The following is a 22,506-nucleotide window of genomic DNA, read 5'->3' on the forward strand; positions in this document are numbered from 1 at the left end:
ACCTGGCTAGTGTTACCCGTGTTAGAAGAGCATGGGACTAGCTTCTTCTCTCTGGAACACTCTTCCTTGTACTATCAGAAGCATACAGAACCATGGGGCAGTCAGGAAGGATGTAAAGACCTGGCTCTTCCCTGCCTAATCATCCACCTCATCCTTCCTCTTCTGTCTGGTTATCAGTGGAATCAGCACTGGGACGCCCCATTGCTGGGGCAGCCATGCGCTAAGTAAAAGATGACACGGTAATGGAGGAAAATGCTTTTATTCTCATTGATCCTCAAGCACCAACTGACAGGGAAGATTCTCTGATCATTCTACTGTGAGATCCAACTGAAGATTCCACGAAATGGTAAGTACCAACTGGGTTAGAATGGTGGGGAGAGATGGGCAAGGAAAACAAGGGAAGGAGGAAAGGCAGGAAGGGTAATTATAAGGACATATTACAACACATGTACTATCAGAAGTATAAAAAATCAAGGGGGGTCAGGAAGGCTGTAAAATTGGGTGGACTCAGATCCGCGGTCATGGCCCCACAATTTTGGAACTTTACTTCCTCAGGACATTAGGTCTATGACATCATACCCTCAGTTCAGGAAACTCTTGAAAACCTGGCTCTTTTGCCAGGCATATGAATAAATCTCTTAGCAGCAGAACTCCCTTTTTTTTTTTGTAGAGTTTTATATAGCGCGAACTAGATCCAAAGATATCGGGTATCAGAGCGCTTTACATGAGCACCAGTGTCATTACACAAGGACACATTCATTTTTGCTAGGCATGGGGAGATTACGTGATTTGCCCAGAATCACAGGAGTTGAGCGTCGTTGCCGAGACTCGAACCCTGTTCCCCAGCTTCGAGGTCAACCATTCTAGCCGTAACGCTACATCCTCTCCCCCACCATGAAACCGTCTGGTGTACGTGCGCTTCACAAGTATTTTTTTTAACATAACATTTATGTTGGATTTTTGTTGTTTTGGTCTTGAGGGGATTAGATAAAGATACTTTATTTTTCTAAACTGGTGTGGTGTTCATTTATGGTGTTTTGAGTACAAATACTTTACTTTACACATTGCCTTTGGGATAAGTACAGCTGCTCGTGCCAAGCTACCAGGGGGATAGCAGGGATTATCTAAAGTGTGTATCCCCCTTACCCTGACTAGAAGCAAAGGTCCCTCTTTGGTCACACATACCTACCTCTGCCAACTAGAGTCCCCCATTCCTAACACTTGGTCAAACTCATCATCCAAACCTAAAGTGTCTTAGCTTTCCTGGGGGTCAAATATTTATCCATCCCAAGCGATATCCTCTTTATCCATATTCTCCTATGGAGAAATTACATTTTCCTGAATTTCAATTGTGCCATGAAGGTCTCTCTTTCTGTTAATTCTGTTAATGCTGCTATGGACAACCTTTTCTTTTGCCCTGTAAAGGTGGCGTTTTCTATTCGTGCTTCTGAGAGCACCACACTCTATTGTACCGCTCAGGCTTGTTGCAGGTATTCTGTACATACACAGAACTATGCGCAGAAAAACAGGACCTCAGTGTTCAGGGGTTTACAAACCTACCACATTAGTACCCAAAATCCCAAACCGACTATCTATAGTGTCTCATTCATTCTCCTCCAAATATCACAGCGCTACAAATGATTAGACAACCCAGAACACAACACTCCCGACTTCAGGAATCACAGGAGCAAGACATCTCTTTCGCTCACTTACTCGTATTTGTCCACAATGAGAATAGGCAGAGTCACTGAAATAGTTCAAAATGTTTATTATTACTATCGTGCTCCACAATACAGTATACCTGCCACTACCAGCAGCAAAATGCATAAACTCAGCACAGTTAGCATTGTCACAATTCCATAGAATACAAAGGGAGAAGTCATTATATAAAGACTGTGAAAAAAAGGTATTTAGGTCTAACCACCCTTCCCTTGACTCGAAGTAGTTTATTTTATATTAAGGAAGATATCTGGGCTTTGACAGCAGACCCCATAAGCCTGGATGTAAAGTTTATATCATAGGAACAGAGGAGCTCTTCTCCATGGAATGGTTTTCTCCAAGCGTGTTAAAACAACATGCAACAATGTAATATCAAAACACGAGTCTTCAGTATGGCAGCTGTGTGTGTAGCATGTTATGTCTAGGTGCTAGAGACTGACCAGAACAGAATAACAAGGGGCATTGTTTATCGAACTTGCACATCGTGTTCAGACTAAACTCTAGGAAAGGCAGAGAACGAGAAAAGCAGCCCGTTCTCATGTGAAAGGCACAGTCTTGCAAAAACAAAGTCATGTAGTAACGTGCGCAAAAGCAGCATCATGGCAGCAAAGCTCATGCTAACTTAACGATATCAACAATGTCCCCCAGGGCCATATAACATCATCCCCTTGGTAGACAAAGGACCAAACCAGAGTTCAAAAGTCAAGCAGAGGTCAAAGCTTTTGAAAAATCCAAATTGGAAAAAAACGAAATAAAAAAAAAGAAAAAAAAAACAATATTGCCAGTCGAAGAAACAAATGTTCTCCTCATAGTCAGACGCCTCTAAAAACATAAGTGGGCAACTTGCATGATAATCGATGAAACTCCGATGCGGGACATTCTGTGCAGCCACACAGACATCCCATTCAGCCAATACTCCAAGTGCTGCTGCACGTGCCATACAGCCATCCCCAGAACAAGCCTGGTCATGAGCCTCTAAGGGACCCATCAACTGGTTAAAATTCAGGACAGGACGGGACGTATTGGAGAGGCATATATCCATTTCCCATTGGAAGGGGCATCGCCGACAGTAAAACACTGGTTGTGCGCAAGTAAAGTAGGCAAAGCGAAAAGTTAGTCCATGACTGACGCCAAGCATTGCTAACGGCAAGTATCCAAAAATGTGTTGGATGCAATCACGGCACAGCTGCAACTGGCCTGGGCTGTGCATTACCACAAGATGAGCAGCCGTTGTGTAGTAGGAACAGGTGAAGCAGGATTTCAGCGCCTAATGTCAGTATTAAGGGAAACCCTCCAAAGATGTTGGAAGAATTAGAATGAATAAAAGCCGGTATTACTCCAAATATCGTCTGAAAAGAAGTTGCAAGGCCACATCCCACAAGTTAAAAAAAATGTGCAAGGCCTTTGGTGTCAGACGCATTGAATATTTTGTGTATAGGCTCCCCAAAATGCAGTGGGAGGTTTGTGTTCAGAAGGGACAGTATCTCACTAGAAGTCCTAGCCATCTGTAACTTGAAGGTCTTGCGGGCCAAAGTGAGAGCCACCCCTTGTTGGAATAATAGCGCTTTGAGCCTGCTCAATTTATAGAAATCTGTCTTCAAAGTCAGAATGGAAGGCCAAATTGTACTATCTAGACTTCCATGCGGGGGCGGAAAAAGCACATTGCTACAATAAATTACGCACTGCAAAACCATTACTAAATATAGGATTCCTGCCCATAAACCACAGCAGTCTTGGTTGTTCAAAATAAGATAAATGCCATTGTAAGCAATGTTAAAGCGGGAACTATTGACGGTACTGGGGTCCCTTTTAAAAAACAATCCAGATTGGGCGCCAACACATTACAAGAGCCGTGCAACTTAACGTGTTTGCACACAAGGGAATGTCCTACTGTGGAATCGCAGTCCTTCCCTGTAAGAAAAGCTTCCTTACCCTGCCTCTGACATCTGCAAGTAAAAGGTAGGGGCCATAAATCATGTAGAAATGCACTACCCAGTGGTTCAAAACGGCCAATCGGAAAATGTTGCATACATGATTTAAAATGAAACAGTGAAAAAGGGAGAGAGATAACCACATGTATTAACCAAAGAGCAGAGTCCATTTCCGCTACCGAGAATGGCAATGGCTCCAATTGTTCAATAATCAAAAGTGTATATGCAGCATTTTTCATGGACAAAAATCTCTGCTTATCAGTTAGATTAAATGACAAAAACAAAGCAGTAGCATTCAAATAATCCCAGGGCACTTTTCCCATTTTAAGAGTTTGCAATGTCCAAGCAAATTGCATAACAGATCTTAACTGATTTTGACCATGATATAACACAGATACATCACTTTGAACAATATCAATAACAGATGAAACAATAATATCCAACATATAAATGCGTGAGGAAAGTGTGTTAATGCTATTGTCTACTACAGCAAGGAATTTTTCCAAATTAGATTGATCAATTTGACGCAGACGAAAAGCAGCCTCAATCTGCGAGAGCTTCCAAATTTCATTGAAAGCAGCATAAAGGAATCTCTTAGATCTAGGATTCCTAGGTCCTAAGATGAAATCAGCCAGATTGATGTAATGCGACAAGAGAGAAAGATGTTGTTTTACTGATGCCAACGTGGAGTGTTCCAACCATTGTTGGCAAAGTTTACCCACCGAATATGTGGTGATTGAATGTGTATGGGTATAACGAGGATCAGGTCTAGTCTGGATGAAACCAGGAGTAACATTATAAATGCGCAATTGGCATGCATTTGTATTAGTTTGCCACACCAACCACCCGGAAGAATCAATTTCAGAGACATTAAAAGTGTCAATTCGAAGCAAAGCTTGCAATGCCCCTATAGTATAATATGTGTGAGTGCGCCAATCACCATATTCCGCTAAGGACAGAATGGATGGGGTATTTCAATGTTTGACAGTTGCCAGGCCAAAACAAGTGGTTTGGTACACTGTATCATTTAAAAATAACATTTGAACTGTGATGAGGCACACACGATGTAAAGCCTCAGTTCCCTGAACCTGCCAAGGCTTCGTGCCCCAGATTGATTTTAAATCAATGGTCTCTTTCCAGTGTTCCCTGTATAGCCAATTTAGTTCTAAACAAGTTGGCATAGATCAATTTTGTGTGGGTCAACATAAATTTGGATTGTGGAGACGATTGGAGTTTAAAAAAATAGGATTCCGGATTAGATATGTCATAATCTGTAAAATAAGTGAATTTATCTCTAAGAGTTTTAGAACTCCCCTCTAAGGGAGTAGGACAATGTTCCCATTGTGTATAATTAAAAACAGGTCGTAACGTGTTTGTTTTTGTAAAATATTATGCACATATGTTGACAGCAAACTAGATCATCATAATTGGCTGAATTTGTAAACAAATCTTCAGCATCGAAAGCAGCATAATATTTCAAATCAGAAAACAATGCATGTACTGCTTGCACATCCCAACCATCAGAATGTATGTCCCGTGTAACCACATCTCCTAAAGAGACACGAAACTCGTATGGTACCATAAGTACCTCAGTCGGACCGTGGATTTTGTAGGCTACCTTGTCCCAAAGGATGCCATCTGCAACCGGGAAGGCTAAAATGTTAAGAAGTGTCTGATCACGTTTGACGATATGGGACGATGTGTAAGGGGCCAGAATTCCATCGACCAAGTTTGCAGCAGAGCGTTTTGGCAAGTAATGACCATTGATGAGCAAAAAGAACACTGTCACAAATCCAATTGACATGAAGAGGAAAATTAGCATAAGCACCAACCAAATGTAGGTCCATGGAAGGACCAGGTAAGTCTTTTTGAACAAAGAGAAGAAAATACTTAATTTAGTCGGTGGGTCTGCCAAACTGGATGTCGAAGAGGACCAGCCGGAAGAGTGGCTGGCATGATCTCCATAGTAGCTACTCGAGTAATCAGTGGCGGAAGTGCCGGGTCTGCCTGATGTTCTCGAGGATTGTTTGGTACCTCACTCACAGACTCATCACCATGATATGTATACTCGACATCCATAGTGGAGGAGAGAGGTCAAACGGGTGAAAGATCAATTATAGTGTCCATCACTTTCTTAGTCACACGAGGACCAATAGAAGATGATGAAGTCAGTGGATCCAATGAAATGGCGTGACACTATTCAGAATCGGTCACATGGTGTAACTTGACATTGTCCACTGATATGTATCTGTTGTCTTTGCGACCAGGTAAAGGTGGTAAAATGACGGTACGAGTGCCCTTCAGTCCAAGCACTGGAACCGGAGCAGGAGAAGAGGGACCAAATAGTTTTTTGTTCTCCAGCTTTTATCATACCAGATCTCCGACTTTTGGAAGCCAATCAGCAACTGGAATCAGCAATGCTGTATTAGTGGAAGAGGATAAATGTTGAGATTCATAGCTGTCACGTGTCTTTTGTAGATCCTGTGTAGTATTCTTGCATGATGTTTTATTCCCTATGTCTCTCTGGTCTAGCTGCTCAGCCTGTGTGTGTGTCTTATGTATGAATATTGTTGAATTGACCTTGAGTAGAAAGCAGGCTGCTCCTAGTGGGGCTGCTCTACAGGACTTAATGTTAATGATGACCTACCTGTTGATAAGGACTTACTGATACTAGCTGTGAATAAACCTACTTGAATTACAACTTACCAGTGTGTCATCATTAGTACATTAATTTTGGCGACGAGTTGAAGACATCCCCACGCTCTTCAGTTGGTACAAATGGACCTCAAACACATCAAGATGCCTTCTACAACATTTTGTGAAGAAGCTACAACAGTGAAGAGATGACATGCGAAAGCAACAAAAACAAGACGCTTCAAAAAAGAGTTACAAGAAGCCACACAAGAATTTCACTTTAAAGACATTGTGCTACAAAGGGAACAAATGAAACAGGTACAACGACAGTGCGCTGTGCAGGCCCCCCCGTGTCCATTACATTGGACAGCCCCCACACAAGTGTGTTGTACCCCATCAAGAGGCTACTACAACAAGATGCTGCGCAGAGTGAGTCTTCAAGTACAGTGAGCCACTGTTTCTATTTCATGAGTGCTGCGCAGTGAGTGACTCGCAAGTACATTTTTTCACAAACAAGTTTTTCCAACTTTGTGCCTTATTTCTGCCTGTGGTGGAGCAGTGTTCCCTACACACTGGGACTTGCACAGAGTCACGCATGGAGGTGTGCAAAAAGATTTCCGTGGACTTCTCTGTCGTGTTCACAAGCAGTGGTTGACAGAACGACAAGTGTGAGGATGTGTTTGAGACCACACAGTAACAATGTCTTCCAAACACTTTGGGACAAAGAGAGGTGAGACATTATTTGTCCTTGATTTTTGAACTTTATTGAGACCTCTTGTATGTGGCAATTTCTAACTGCGTTGATATTTGACCTTTCTCTGGTCAAATGGTTGAGACATTGTGAGTGAGACATATTTTGTTTTTCATTTTTGGTTTTTGTAAGAGCCATCCAGATCAGTGACAGTTAAACAGCTCTTTCACGGATTTAAAAACAGAGGCGTGAGTCATAGTTAGCGCTCACACACTCAGCGTGAGTCACTAGCTGAGCAGACTCTTACCTGCTTCATGATCTTTGTGTGCTGGAGATTTGTTGTCTTTTCTGACATTGCAGCAGTTCCACAATCTTCCAGTTGACTTGGGACACTTTTGAGCATGGATGCGACTGGAGCCATCCAGCACAACATCACTCTGCGTGCCACCATTTTGTGTTTGCCACATTTAACATACCATAACAGGTATATTTGTAAAGCGCACGATTACCCGTAGGTGTCCTGGCGCTGAATAACAGATGTTTATTGTTACCCAACTCAGTGGTACTCATTTTATTGACCTCAGATGGATGAAAGGCTGCGTGGAACTGCCGGGATTTGAACCTATGACCATGAGGTCGAACACAGGTCCCTGCATTGGCTGCTTTAGTCCACTGAGCCACCAGACCCGGCTTACACGAGCATCTGAGCCTGGTTGTGTTCTCTTGTGTCCAGCAGGTGGATCTCTTTCTGGCAACCATGTTTTTGGTCAATAAAGTTATTTCAAAGTTGAAGTTCAGCGTGTACGTCGCACTGTGAAGATCGGCTGCGGATGGTTTCGTGGGCACCTGGAAGTTACAGGTACTTTCTCTTCTCCACCATTTTTGCGTGTCCATGACTGAACACGGTGTACAGTCGTGGGTTCACAATTTTCTTTTTGGACTTACAGTTTAATGGAACGTGTTTACAGGAACATTTACCACTGGATCATTTTGGTTAAGCTGCATTTGTGTTTATGGTGACAGTGGAATGAACCTGTTTACTTTTTCGCAGTTATTAATTGCTAGGTCTACAGATTATTTGGTTTCCACATTACAGGTTACAGTAGGGGTGCACAAGTCAAGAGTGTGCCCAGTGTGTTGCCACTCACGCTACTCGGTGAGAGATCGCTCTCCAGCATGGTTAAATTTGACAGATTAACCATAGAATTTGAACAGTCTCATAGAATTTGAACAGGTTACAGAATCTGTACAGTTTATTTGTTACAGTGATGCCACAGTTTACCCTATTTATGTAGAAAGTATTTACACGTTTTGAAGTTTATGGGTACTGTTACCGTATCTACATTGGGAGTTTTTGTGCCCTTACATGAGGGTTGACATAAGGGTTTTAGTTTCCCTTTCGTTGCAAGGAGACACTTTCCTTGTGTGCCTAAGACACCTTGTGCCGGACGATACATTTTGATGCAGGGTTTAGACCTTGTTTACCTCCTAACAAGGACATTGGGATTTCAGTCCCTCTAGTCCACATGACTTGATTCCTTACATGGAGAGCACATTCTAACATACACGTTGTCCTTTGTTTAGTGGTGGGGGCAGGACATTGGGTTCCAGTCCCTTTAGTCCACACGACTTGTCTTCCAACACGGAGAGCACATATGTTACAGATTGTCCCCTGTTAATTGTGGGGGCAGGACATTGGGTGTTAGTCCCTTTTGTCAACACAACTTTTTTTCCCCTCTTAAATTTGGTGTCCCCTGTTTAGTTGGGGGCAGGATATTGGGTTTTAGTCCCTTTAGTCCACATGACTTTTCTTCTTACATGGAGAGAATACATTTTGACGTACATTTATTTTCCTTATTTGAGGAGGGGGATGGGTATTCTGTATCCATCTTTCCTTCTTGTCTTTGGTTCCTTTCCCTCTCGTGATGAGGTGTTCCCGTCATCCCTGGGTCTGGGCTTTTGACTCTGTTTTAGATAGTTCATTTCCACTTTCTGAGGTGGGCATTTTTTCCTTCATCTTTGGGTTGTGGACTATTTACTATTGCTGTATTTTTTTGTTTATAGTTTAATGCATTGGTTTTGTTAATTCTTCTGTTCAATAGTGAAGAGATATGTCGTATTCTTGCATGATGTTTTATTCCCTGTGTTTCTCTGTCATAGCTGCTCAGCCTGTGTGTGTGTCTTATGTATGGAATGTTGGTGAATCGACCTTGAGTAGTATGCCTGGGTGACTGGTTGAGGAGTGACAGTTAGTGGTTGGGGCTGAGCAGCTAGCAGGCTGCTCTTGTTAGGGCTGCCCTACAGGAATTATATACCTGTTAATGATGACCTGCCTGTTGATGAGGACTTACTGATACTACCTGTGAATAAACCTACTAGGGTTACAACTTACCAGCGTGTCATCATTACTACATCCTGTAACACAGCAGAATGACTAGCTACGTCAAAGGTTGAAGCAGGCGACAGAACGTCTAGACCATCAAGGTCTGGCACAAACATTTTAATGCCAAAGACCATTTCGTATTGGGTCCGCCCACCCAGAGATCTTCTAGGGAGATTATGAAGCACACGTTGTACCCCATACAAGTGGGCCAGCCAGTTCCTGCCAGTATCTAAGACTCTAGCAGCCAAGGATTGCTTTCAGTCACGGTTCATTCGCTCCACAATGGAATTGCCCTCAAGCCTGTAATGAGATGAAAATTGCACCAGCACCCCCATCGATTTCATCGCATCCTTGTACGCCTTAGAGGTGAACGCTGGACCTTGGTCAGAATGGAAGGTACCACAGGCAAACATTTATTTATTTTTTTAAAATTCTTTTTATTAGTTTTTACAAACCATATCATCAACAGTTGTGTCGCATATTATTCAGACAGTATCCGCAGTTCAGTTATGTTTACAGCACACGCATTAAAGCATTGTTGCATCACAGTGTGTCCAGTCTTTATAGTATTTTAGTGATAAACATGGAAAATCAGGGGGAAACATTTCCACTTTTGGCACCCCCTCCGTGAAGTAACTTTCCGCTAGCATATTCCAACCCCCACGTCCAGTGTTCCCTTTAATGAAACCCCTTCCACATCTGACATCCTGCAGCCGCCGATTCAGTCATCACTCGGTCATGTTCAAATTGCACAGCTTGAGCAACCTATTTCATCAACTCTCACCTGTCCTTCCCCACGAATGTGTGTTTCTTTCGCGCTCTGAATCCCTGTCTTCTAATGGATGTTCGAGCAAGTAGCATGTTAACGGTGCCCATATATTCCGAGGCCTAGAAGCCCTAGGCAAGAGCTCCGAATACAGCACAACCTGCTCCTGGCATGTCACCAGATCAGTGATCCATTCCTTGAACTTAGGGGCTCTCCCTCTGCCCCATCGACAGGCCACCCTCCACTTCGCCATTAAGAGTGCCATTGCAACATATTTCCGATGTGCCGCCTGGATTGGTTTGACATACCCAAGTAGTGCCATCAGTAGCGTAGGGTCTATGGGTGTATGCGTCATATGGGTCAACGCTTCAAAGACCTGGTTCCAGAATTTATACACCTCAGGGCACTCCCATGCTAGATGTAAAAATTCCGCTTCAGGCGCTCTACATATGTTACAGCGGTCTGTATCTCGCAAGCGGAATCGATACATCTTAGCCGGCGTATAGTATAGTCTGTGTAAGTATTTATAGTGTATCATGCGGAGTCTACTGCTGGCCGCCACTCTTTCAGTTTACTGGCAGCAAATTTCCCACTGGTCATCTGAGAGTGTCATGCCCAATTCTTGATCCCAGCGCGCCCTGGAGATTGGGTCTGCATATTCCCTCTGTGTGTGCACTGTTCTATAGATTAATGAGACAAGTCGTGTGGCCGTTGTGCATTTAAGCATTACTTGCCGTAGACCCAGCGTTTGTGGCTCTTCTCGGAAATTCGGAGTGAGCGTAGGACAGAGGTAAGCGCTGTTCTCTACGACTTCAAGCGTACGTATTCCTTGTCGCAGTCTGACATATGGAAACCTGTCCATTGGGGTGTGCTGTAGTCCTTGTAGCATCTGCTCAACTGAGCGGAACTTCCCCTCCCAATATAAATCCCCCCATGTTGCTATATGGGCACAATCTCTGAACTGGTGAAACAGCTTCTCTTCTAACAGAGGCATATTCGGATGATATGTAAGAGGTAGAGTGGTCGCATATTGCATGGGAGCTCCCATGAGGAGCTTGATCCTATGCCAAGCGCCGATCGTGCAAGTAACTGTTGTAGGGCTCCTATCTCTAGGTGTCACAGGTGTAAAAAGCGCGCCCTCCAGGGGTATCGGATGTGCCAGCCAGTGCTCCGCTGCCACCTGCGGCACATACCTGGGTTGCTTCACCCAGTACCAAGCATAGTGAGCCTGCGCACTACGGTAATATATCTCGAAATCGGGTACGCCAAACCCCCCTCGCGAGTATGGTCTTGTGAGTACATTCCAATGCAGCCGTGGTTGTCGGCCACCCCAAACCAATCGTGTCAGCTCCGACCTGAGTGTCGCAAAGAAGTGCTTCCCTGGGTAAAAAGGGATATTGAGAAATAGGTAAAGTAGTTGGGGCAGGATCACCATTTTAATCAGAGACACCCGCCCGGCCATTAACAACGGCAGGGCGATCCATCTGGTCACGCAGTCCGCTATGTGCATTATCGACGTGCCATAGTTTAGTCGCATTAGTTCGTCTGTGTCTCTGGTCACTCGCACCCCAAGATAGCGCAGGTCCTCTTCACACCATTCCAGGGGATAGTCGAGTGAGAAGATATGAGTCGCCAGTGTCAGTGGAAATATACACGATTTACCCCAGTTGATGCCAATTCCGGACATCCTCTCAAATATTATACATTCTCTCAGGATTGGGTTCAGGTTTTCCTGCGGGTTCCGGATATACAGTGTGATATCATCTGCGTACAGTGAAATTAGGATCTGCCGCAGATTGCACCGTAACGCTCTTTCTTTGTGATGTTGCCTCAACTTCGCCGCTAGCGGCTCCATGGCTATGGCAAAGAGCAGCGGAGAGAGCGGGCATCCCTGCCGAGGTCCCCTTGTAATGGACAGTGGTGTAGACGTATGCCCATTTATCAATATCTTGGCCACCGGCAGGTTATATAATGACCGGATCCATGATAAAAATAGGGGCGGGAATCCCATTCGCTTCATTACTCCAAAGACGTAATCCCACTCTACCGAGTCAAACGCCTTGGTGGCATCCAGAAACACTGCCGCAAGCGGCTGGTCAGGCGAGACATTGATAAGGACCGCAAATAGCATACGTAAGTTATGGGATGTGGCTCTACCAGGTACGAAGCCCGACTGGTCCGGGAGTATCAATTTATCAAGCAGCAGGCTTAGGCGATTAGCGATCAGTTTGGCTAGTATTTTTGCATCACAATTCAGGAGGGACAGTGTTCTGTAGGAGTCGCACGATCGCGGCGTTTTTCCCGGCTTCAGCAGGGAGATCATAAGTGCCTCTTTCATCGATGCAGGGAGGCAGCCAACTTCTAGTGATTCTTCGAATACTTCCCGTAGAACCGGAGCCATTATGTCTATATATGTTTTATAGAATTCTATTGGGATGCCGTCTGTCCACGCGGCCCTACCTGATTGCATACTCATAATAGCATCTCTTACTTCATCTAATTCAAAGGGAGCGCACAAAAAGTCTCGTTGCCTATCGCTGAGCCATCCTAGCGTTACATCTCCCAGAAAACCCTCTAGGTCCAGCTCCTCTCTTCAATGGGTGGTGTACAACTGCCCGTAGTGTTTTGTAAACACTTTGAGTATATTAGCTGTGTCTCAAAAGACTTCTCCCTCAATGTCTTCCACTTCCAAAATGTAGTTTGTATACCTGGGTTTTCTAATTAGACTCGCCAGCACCCTCCTGGGTCTCTCTCCCTCCCCATAACTGCGGGCTTTCCAGTATTTCCCCCGGAAGTGCGTTTCCCTTTCCGCTGTGGCTATGTATTCAGTAAGCGTATCCCGAAATCTCGCCTGCACCTCCGCGGACGCGGTTAGTGCCAATTCCGCTTCCATCAGTTTCAAGTCCCCTTCCAATTTTTGGAGTGACCTAATTATGTCTCTAAGCACCCCAAACCCCTTGGATATGCAAACGCCATGAATTGTGACCTTAAAGGCCTCCCATATGGTTTCCACACTGTCTACTGAGCCTTTGTTGCAGATGAAGAAGTCTCGCATCTCCTCCCTCAATTCCTCTTGGAACACCGCGTCTAGCAGCATGGTAGCCTGCAATTGCCAGCCACCACGCGGTACCTGAAGGTCCGGTGACGACAATGCCAGCTTCACCGGAGCATGGTCCGAATACGTTCTCGCTAGATGTTGTACTTGGGCTATCGCAGGTCCCAGACCCCTTGAAACCAGCCAATAATCAATTCTCGCCCAGGAATTTGCTCGCGCCGTGAAGTGCGTACCCTCTTGTGCAGTCGTGTGCATGTGTCTCCAGGCATCTATAAGCTGATATGTCTCAATGGTGTCTCTGACCAGTCCGGCCGCTCTGGTATGGTGATGCGGGGCAGGGTGAGACCTATCACAACCCGGGTTATATGTAACATTAAAGTCTCCCCCCCAAATGATGTGCTGAGAGCCAACTTCCAAAATCTTGGCCCATAATGAGGAGAAAAAAACGGGGTCATCAACATTAGGCCCGTAACAACATGCCATTGTCACTGACACAGAACCCAACCATCCCCACATTAGACAAAAACGACCCTGTGGGTCCTCCATCTTCCCTCCAAGATAAAAAGAAACCTGCTTCTTTATAAGTATTGCCGTGCCACGGGCATAGGAGGAATAGGAGGAGAACACCCTGTGGTCCGACCAAGTGCTCGCGAACCTGCCGTTTCCCAGGGGAGAGAAGTGTGTTTCTGTAGCATTGCGATATGTGTGTGGTGCCTGTCTAAATAAGCTAACACTTGACGCCTTTTCCGCGCATCCCCTAGTCCTCTAACGTTCCATGTGAGGATATTCAAATTGCTCAGTCATACCCCTGAGTGCTACACAGGTCCAGGAGCATCTGCCAGCCCCTGCGGACTAGGCTAGGCCCCCCCATACAGCCTTGTTCCTTGGACACCCTGTGATGCTTCACATCTGATTTCTTTCTGCGTGTTTCCCCTCCCATCACCTCTTTATCTAGGAGGGAGTAAGACAAATACAACTCAACAGCCCCCTCAATAGCCCCCTCCCACTGAAGCAACCCCAACTTGCCAGCGATGTGTTCCCTCCCCATCCCGCCCAGTTCCAACACTTTAACTAACAGTACCACAGCGCCCCTGCAAGTTGCGTGAGCGCTGGACCTGGGGTAATACCCAGCTGGGGGCCTTGTTAGGTGGCCACAGAGATTCCTCTCACCCCCACCAGGCTCCCCTGATAAGCAGTCAAAACCTAGGGGGGCCAGAGGCACCCGGAGGGGTCATATTATGTACTCAACTGTTTGATCTCAACCCGTAACATTAACTAGCCCCAGCTATACAACCCTGCGTGGTCAGCAGTAGGTAGTCACCAGTCCGTGCAAACCCAGCTGGGCCCATTGGCGGCAGTTCATGTAGCTTCTTCGCTGCCTCCTTCTATCTTTGCATGCTGTGTCGACGTTCGCCCTCCACCATTAGGCACCGCTTTTTCACTTGTCTAAGGAAGTCTTCCACCTGGTTTGGAGCGGTGAAGAAATGCTGTTTGCCTTGGTGTGTTACTCTTAGTCGCGCTGGGTATAGTAGTGCATAGTCAATTTGCGCTTTACGCAGTTTAGCCTTGACGTCCATAAACTTACGCCTTTCCTCCTGCACCATGGGCGTAAAGTCGGGATATATCGAAAAGGTATTACCTTCATATGTCATGGACTGCTTCCCTCCGGCGGCCCGCAGAGCCACTTTTATCTCTTAATTTTGTTTCTCACGTATCTTCCCCAACTCACGTCAAGGGGCATATCTTGGACCAGATTTGGTCCTTGAACTGCCCTGTCGACTCCCTTCTTATCTCTCCTTGCACTTGGTCTGATCATCACCTGATTTCTTTTGTTCTTCCTATCAGTTCTCCAGTTAGGGCCCCCCTTCCTAATAATGTCTGGGTCCGCTCGTGGAGTAGAGTTGACCCGGCGAACTTATTAGCTCTTTTAAGTGCTTCCTATCCCGTCTTACACGGGCTTTCCACTTCGGCTCAGGTTAATAGCATTGAACAATGGCTCTCCTCAGCCAGTAAGTCCATTGCCCCCTTGAAACGTCTGACTTCCAAGCGAGAGAAAGATGCCAACCTGTGGTTTACCGATGACTTGAAAACCATCAAATTATCGGTACGCCGTGCTGAGAGGGCCTGGAGGAGAAACTATTGTCCCATCTTAAGAGCTGATTTTACCATCCTTTTAGCTCAATATAAGAATGCCATCTTGGCCGCTAAAACGGCCTATTTCTCCTCCAAGATCCTCACAGCCGAGAACCAATCTAGGGAAATTTTCTCGATTGTTCAGAACCTAGCCTTTTCAGATCGTACCTCTCTTAAGCCCTCTCCTTCCCTTGCCCTTTGTCACTCTCTGAACAGCTTTTTCATTGATAAAATTGCTGCCATTAAAGCTAATATTCCTGCACCTTCCCCGTCTTTTGTTGATCCTCAGTGCCCTCCTTCCCAAGGACAATTAAACTCTCTCCCTCTTCTGACCAAGGAATCCTTCACATCCTTAATCCCCCTTGTAAAATCTGGCTCTCCCCTTGACACCTGTCCCGCTCAAATACTTCGTCATATTTACATTTCTTGCCCTGATCCTCCCCTTCACTTACTAAACAGTTCACTCTCTCAGGGGGTTGTTCCCAACCCCTTGAAATCAGCTATCATTTTACCCATTTTAAAAAAACCTGGCGCAGACCCCTCGATCCCAGCCAACTTTCGCCCCATTTCTCTCCTACCATTTTTGGCTAAGGTGCTCGAGCGCCATGTCACCAGGTCTCTGAGCACCTTTGTGGAAGAAAATGGGGTATTGGCTGCCCGCCAGGCTGGTTTTCGCCCCGCACACTCTACGGAGTCCGTAGTTCTTTCGGTCCTTGACAACCTCAGGGAGGGGAGGGACACCAATCAATTCCAGGCACTGGTCCTCCTCGATCTCTCTGCCGCCTTCGACACGGTGGATCATACCATCTTACTTTCCCGTGTCGCGGCGGCAGGGATCGGGGGTACGGCCCTGGTTTGGTTGTCCTCCTTCCTGAGGGACCGCACCCAGGCAGTTCGCCTGGGTGACTTCACTGCGGACTTTCGGAAAGTTCTGGGCGGGGTCCCCCAAGGCTCCTCCCTTTCACCTCTTCTGTTTAATCTTTACATTTCTCCCCTCATTTTTTTCTTTACAACAAATGGAGGTCTCCGTATACAACTATGCGGATGACCTCCAACTTGTCTTTAATCTGTCCTCTTCTTCTGCCTCTATCTCTAATTTCCAGTCCACTATGATTTTCATCAGGGACTGGATGGATTTCAACCACCTGAAACTCAACCCTGATAAGACCGAGTTGGTGTTGACGGGTGGTTGTTCCAGTCCCTGGTCTTCACTCTTTTGGCCCCCTTCCCTTGGTCCCTCTCCGGTCCCCTCTACTTCGGTCAAAACCCTTGGTATTAAACTCAACTCTCACCTTACCCTTCACTCCCAGGTTAGTTTTGTGGTATCTTCCTCTTTTCTGTCTCTTCGCACCATCCGCAGGGTCTCTCGATTTTTCACCTTTGAGGCCTTGAAGTTGATCGTCCTTGCGATGGTCATCTCCCGCCTGGATTATGGCAACGCCCTATATGCAGTTATACCTGCATATAGTCTCAGGCGGTTGCAGATGATCCAAAACCAGGCGGCTCGGCTGGTCTTTAACCTTCCTAAACCCTCACATGTCACCCCCCTTCTGAAACTTTTACATTGGCTTCCGGTTCGGGAACGTATCCAATTCAAGCTTGCATCTATCACTTACCAGGCTCGATTGGGTACGGCCCCTGCATTCATTTCTTCGGAGATTATCCCCTACTTGCCAACTAGGGAGCTCCGATCTTCTTCCCAATCCCTTCTGATAGTTCCCCGGTTTCGCCGGAAAAAGTGGGGGGGCTCAAAATTTGCGACCCTTGCCCCTACCCTTTGGAACTCATTACCCCTTGATCTCAGATCCCTAACCCCATATTCCCAGTTTCGAAAGAAACTTAAAGCCTACTTCTTCAGCAAAATTTTCATTTAATCCTCTGTTACCCGACCTCCCTTCCTTGCCTATTGAGGAGATCTGCCAGTTACAGCGCCATGAAACCGCTGGTGTAAGAGCGCTATATAAGAATTTTTAAACTCAAACTCACACACACATCTCGATCTCTGTAGTTCAGCAGTCTCGCAATGATGGGGCGCGGGCTAGCACCTGGCATCGGCCTGGGCCCCAATGATCGATGGGCACGCTCCACGATGAACTGGCCAGAGAACGCCTCCTCGCCTACGGCGGACAGCAATAGCTTCTCTACATATAACTTCATCTTCCCCACATTGGTAGATTCCGGAATACCCAAAATGCGAACATTGTTACGCCGACTGCGCGCTTCCAAATCCTCATTCTTTGCAGCAATAACTCGCAAGAGGTTATCCATTCGAGCAAGCTGTATGCTGTGCTTGGTGGTGGTATCCTCCGCTGTAGATATACGCTTTTCAGCTTCCTGAATCCTTTCCTCATGCCCCTCGAGTTTGTGGACTATGGTGTCCATTCTGGCCGACATATGTTTCACTTTTTCTACCACAGTGGCAAAGCCTTGCCTGATCTCTTGAAGAATGTTCTGAGTGTCCGATACCGGCAGTATGACACCTTCATTCCCCTCTTTCTGTCCCTCTGAAGGCTGACTTGCCTGGTGAGATTGACCTCCGCATCTCGTCGTTTCGATTTTCAATTTCGGCTGTTTGGCGTCCGGTTTGCCCATTTTGTTGCTGTATTGGTCTTGTGGGCCGAATATTAGATATATACCTCCCCTCTACTGGCTTATGTGTCCTTTCAGCTCACACCGCTCTGCCGCGTTATGTTGGACACGATTTTCCGGCGTCTCGTTACCCTCTTCTTCGCCGGCCCTCGGCGTCCGCCCCACTCCGTGAGGCCCTCCCGCTTACCCAGCCTATTTCAGGCAGCCGCCCTCACTCTTCCCACCAGGCAGTTATTTTCTCCGCAGCCCAGATTCGGGCCAGGCCATCATTCACTGCAATGTCAATTTTCCCTGCTGGCCTTCTCTATCCCCCCATACAGTGTCTTCGTCATGGATGTTGTGGGGGAAAGCGACGATCCCACCTTACACTCCAATCCTGGTGCTCCATTCGGCCGACCATCAGCCACCTCCTCCACTTGCCATATCTTATGAGGCAAATTACTTGATATTCACTTTGCCCTTTATGCCAAGGTTCCCGGCTTACTGTATTCTAGCAGGCACTTTGGCGTTTGGACCGGGCCTTGGGGGGTCGCAGAGGTCGGTCTCAGCAGGCAATCAGGGCGATCTGCTGTGATGCTGCACCTCTCTTCAGCCCTGGACCATCGGTGCTTGCCCCCAATCGTCTGGCTGCGGTCACACTCGGAGCGCCCCACTCGCCGGCCTCTGCAGTTATATTTCTGCTGCCTCCAGTGCCGCACGTGCTCCCCACTGGCGGCTGTTTTTACTGTACCGGAGTAGCTACTGGGTGTATCCGACCGTCCCGCGCTGTCTTTTGAAATGCTCCGCCGCCCGGATCCCAGTCGCAGTTCCAGGCCTACTTCCTCGTGTGGAGCCGCGGGCTAGAGTGCCTCCCGCAGCCGCTGCAGGTCAGCGCCGAGTTCCGCCGCCACCTCCCGGTCAGACTTCGCCGTCAAATTTCTCCGGCTCCATCGGTGCGATTTCCTCCAGACTTGCAGCGAGGATATATTATATGTATGCAGGCTTACACCCGCCGGGGCAGTCCTCTAGTGCAGTGTTGAGTAGGATAAATAAAGGATTAAAGTTCCGGGATGCGGGAGCCTCGCTACAGCGCGGCCATTCCGTGCGTGCGCCACCTAGCGCCCCCTACCACAGGCAAACATCCCGACAAAGACACGCAAATCCCTGATGACATTTTGAGCGTCAGCACTGCGTTGTGGCCAAACCCAAAGGAATCTAGTGCACGAATCAACTGCAACAAATATATATTTATATGCAGTATCAAAAGAGAGAGGACCGCAGTGATCAATATAGACACAGCCAAAAGGTTGATTAGAAAAACTCAGCTGTGTTTGCTGTGGGCATGTGACCATAGATTGCTTGATTTGTTGACAAATGTCACAAGAAAGTACATAATTATGGGTCTGTTTCTATAAACCAGGCCACCAGTAACGTTGCTGTAAAATAGAGACTGTTGCTGGCACATGGCATGTGCTGACGCCATGCCTTTGAGTGCTGCTTTGATTAAAGCAGGTCTGCGGTCCAAGTTGGGAATCATCTGATCCCCAACTGAAGGAATCAAAGCATAAGGGACCTGTTCGGGTGTTATATGATAACAATATTTTGAAGGGAAACCCTGAGGATAAGCAGTTCCCTCCCTCGTTGCAGCTACAGCTGCCAGATTCTCATGATCTATTTTAGTCATGGACCTTGTAACTGCTGCTATGGAACATGTGGCTACTTGGCTACTTCATCAGCCAAAGAATTACCAAGAGCATGTGCTCCCACATGCTGATTGCCAAGAGTATGTATAACGTGTGAGGGGCAAACGTTGTTTAAGGTCTGCCACTCGAACCCAAAGCGTTTTATGCTTAATTGCGCTGCATTTAGAATCTCAATAGTCATTCCGAGACCAAAAGAATAAGTTGTCATTAATAGACTGGACACAGTAATAGGAATCACACACAATAAGAGTATTCACATTTGGATCAGCAAACTTGAGAACAAGTATAAGAGCACGCATCTCCGCCAATTGTGCCGTACAGTCCCCAAGTGGTTGAGTGTGCACAATGGAAGGTTTAAGCTCTCCATTAACAATTAATCCAGCAACAATAGCACAAGCAGAAGAATAAGCGTGTTTGGAAACCGTGGCTGGTTGAGCCGAGCCATCGGTATAAATTATGCAGTCATACTCATGTAGAGGAAGCAAGGACAAGGGAGGAGGATGAACGTGTTCATAATGTAAAATCTCCTGTGCCTGAAGAGCAGGATCAAAGATAAATGTGACATCAGCCGATGTCAAAGAAGTACCCCATTGTACCCAACAAGATGTAGTGCCTTCGAGTTAGATACACTCGCCTTAGTCATGGCTTCCAAAGCAGGGAAGGGAGTGACCATAAGAATGTGTTTGCCTTGCACCAGTGAGCATTCTTTCAGAATCGCCATCTTTACTGCCGTCAAGATTTTTTCAACAGTTGAAAAACGCATTTCTGCAGCAGTGTATAAATGTGAATTGTATGCAATAGGAACTGTGTCTCCCTCATTGAACGTCAAGAAACCCACTGCCCCTGAAATGATATGTAATACCAGGTTTGTGGTGTTAATACGTGTCAACAAGTATTTAGTTGCAAGCAAGTTAGATTGCAAAGAATGTGGGATAGAGGTATGTTCCAGAAGCCAGCTGGCAGAAGAATATATGGGTGTATCAATGCATAAAGTGGTTTGATACTCTGGGAATATATGTCCTTCCAAAACTTAAAAATCCCAGCAAGGACTGAAGTTTCTTCAGTGTAGAAGGGGGTTGCAATTGTGCAAATTTTTCCAAGAAGTGAGGAGCGAACCCCTTTCCTTCATTTTTGAGCTCATAACCCAAAAAGAGTACCGGCAAGTGGGCGATGTGCGACTTTGCAAAATTGAATTTATATCCATAGTCGGCAAAGGACAATATAATCCTGTTGACTCAGACAAGATGCATCATAAGTTCATCGTCCATCAGATAAATGTCATCTACATACGAGAACGCATCTGGGTCTATGTCGTTCAACAAAGACACAATACATGCCGCAAATGCCCCGGGGCTATTCTCATACCCCATAGGCAATCGTGTAATTTTTTTCTGATTCCAGACGGCAGTGAATGCTGTCAAGTCATGGCTCTCAGGAGCGAGATTGTAACTGTAGAAACCATTAGAAATATCAAGTGTAGTTTTGTATTTTTTACAAACAAGATTGGTCACCAGCGCAAAACTGTGTGTGTTTTGCACTGCAAAAGTGCGACAATGACTATTCAAATTTCGGTACTCCAATACAATCCGATATGAACCATCAGGTTTTGATACCGTAAAGAGAGGATTATTCATCGGTGATGTACATGATTCAATCACTACTTGATACTCCAACTGTGTTAGAATATCACGAACGGAAGCCTTTGCTTCACGTCTGATTGGATATTGCAGTTGTGGCTGTGGCATAGAGCATAAAGGTATTTCATGAGCCGGCGAATCAACATCCCAACCCACCTGATTACGATACGCCGCCGGGGCAAGGGCCGAAGTCCACTCTGCTGCAAAAGCCTTTTCATGCTCCTCAGGGACATAATGGGAAAAACTCGGAAGTATCACATCTTCCCCTCTAGAAGCGGCTCACACAAAGGGCGCAGGCCAATCTGCCTCCGCTAACAAAATGTAATACGAGGAGGTTAGATTCTCCCAGAAAACCGCCTTGATTGGACGAGGTACATCACCTTCAATTTGGAAAATAATCTCATAGAGCCTATCCGGGGGGGGGGGGCAACCCGGGTATCTGCAGTCTCTACTGTCATAAATGTTTTAGTTGCTTCACCTCCAGACAGGGACGCAGAGCCTCCCGCACTATGGTAACCTCCGCTGCACTGTCGAGCAGAGTCACTGCCCATGTCCAATCCAGGAGTCGAGTTCTCACCGTCTGAGGCATAGCTCGCTGTTAAAGCGGCAACTTTTTTCTTTAGAAACGGGAGTTGAAAACAAGGCTTGCTTTGACTTCAAACTGTCACGGCTGATCTCGTCCCTGCGGCGCAGGTTGACTTTTGCCACAATCTTGGCATTACCCTCCACCGACTCGAGAGCCAGATGTGTCCTGTCAAGAATGAGGAGAACGCTGATCAGGGACTTGAAATCTATCAGGAGACTTAATTTTTGCGCTGTAGCCCAAGTCATAAGTACGCTCAGAAGACTCGGCTGTCGGTGAACCAGCATGCAAACCTTGCTTCTGCTGCAGCTGCCCCTTTTTTTTTCCTATTCCAGTTCTTTTTAGGAAAAAACAGACACCCATCTTTATTAGTCTGGACTTTTTGTTGAGTTTGAGATTGAATTTGCATTTGAATAAACGGCTTACCTCCCAGATTATTGTGGCCTATGGTTTTATAAGCTTTTGCAATAATCTTTGGTAATTCGCGTCGCTTGTCCACATCAGGGACAGCCTCCAAGCGGTTTGCCACTTGAAAGCTTACCGCATCGCCCTTGACATTGGCAAGGATCATATCAGCAACCATGTCGGACACCCCCACCAGTCTCATCCCCAGCTCTACAGTCGCTTCAGCTCCGTGCTCAACTTGAACACGCTTTATAACAGAGGGGAGCACGGTCATGGAGGGAGTGCTGAAACACTTTGA

Source organism: Triturus cristatus, chromosome 11 (genome assembly GCF_964204655.1).
Source record: "Triturus cristatus chromosome 11, aTriCri1.1, whole genome shotgun sequence".
In the NCBI taxonomy this organism is placed as follows: domain Eukaryota; kingdom Metazoa; phylum Chordata; class Amphibia; order Caudata; family Salamandridae; genus Triturus; species Triturus cristatus.